This window comes from Chrysochloris asiatica, unplaced genomic scaffold (assembly GCF_000296735.1).
Source record: "Chrysochloris asiatica unplaced genomic scaffold, ChrAsi1.0 scaffold00119, whole genome shotgun sequence".
Classification (NCBI taxonomy): Eukaryota; Metazoa; Chordata; class Mammalia; order Afrosoricida; family Chrysochloridae; genus Chrysochloris; species Chrysochloris asiatica.
Window position 1 is genome coordinate 6,294,582 of NW_006408637.1, and position 1,453 is coordinate 6,296,034.

A 1,453-nucleotide genomic window follows, 5' to 3' on the forward strand; every position below is an offset into this window, starting at 1 on the left:
AACTGGGCTGGTGAAAGGAAATGAGGATAAGACTCTCGTGGTACAATAATGAATAATTGCCATCAGGACTGACTGTGGGGGTAGGAAATATAGAGTTAGATGCTTTTTGACAAAAGGAGAAGAGTGAGTGATTTTGCAGCCCAGGAGCAGAGGTCCCTGGGATGATCAAGTGAGAAGGACAGAGATCAGGACCCTACCCAGAGAGGCAGTGACTCCAGGGATGGATACAGAGATGATGACATGGACAGATGGAGCGGCTAGGGACACTGGACTCAGGGAGAGAGAAGGGCTGTGTGCTGGAGGCCTGGAGGTGGGCCTGTGTGGTGTACCCTTTGGTTATTGGGCAGTAGAGGAAATAAAACATGAATTCACATATTTCCTAGAAACAAATGAGAATGAAAACACAACATACCAAAATCTTTGGGACATGGCAAAAGCATTGCTGAAAGGACAATTATTGTAATAAATGAACACATCCAAAAAGAAGAAAGAACCAAAATTAGCACATTAACACAGCAACTACAACAATTAGAAAAGACCAACAGAGGGAACCTACAGTCACCAAAAGAAATAATAAAGATGAGAGCAGAAACTAATGAGATAGAAAACAGAAAAAATATATCTAAACTCACACAGAGTGAAATAGAAAACCTGAACAGACCCATAACAAAAGAAGAAATTGATCAGGTCATCAAAAAACTCCCAGTAAAGTGGCAGGGTATAAGATCAACATACAAAAATCAGTTGAATTCCTCTATACCAATGACAGCACTGTAAAGGACATTAGGAAAGCAACGCCATTTACAGTGGCCATTTACAATAGTGAAATATCTGGGAATAAATGTAACCAGAGAGACAAAGGACCTATACAAAGAAAACTACAAAACACTACTACAAGAAATCAAAACAGACCTACAAAAATGGAAGAATGTACCATGCTCCTGGATAGGAAGACTTAACATTGTGAAAATGTCAATACTGCCCAAAGCAGTTTACACATATAATGCAATCCCAATCCAGATTCCAACGACATTCTTCAGTGATGGATAAAACAATTACAAACTTTACATGGAAAACAGAGACTCAGGAGAAGCAAAGCACAGCTTGAGAAGAATAAGGTTGGAAACCTCTCATTCCCAGATTTCAAAAGTTATTACATGGCTACCGTGGTCAAAACAGCCTGGTACTGGTACAGTGAAAGATACATAGATCACTGGAACAGAATTGAGAACCCAGAAATTAACCCATCCGCATACAGCCAACTGTTTTTTTACAAAGTGCCTAAATATATCGCATGGGGGAGGTGAAAGTCTCTTCAACAGATGGTACTGGCAGAACTGGAAAGTGATATGCAAAAGATTGAAACAAAGCCTGCACCTCACGCCTTATACAAAAACCAACTCAACATGGATTAAAGACCTAAATGAGAATCCCAGAATTATGAAGGCCAACA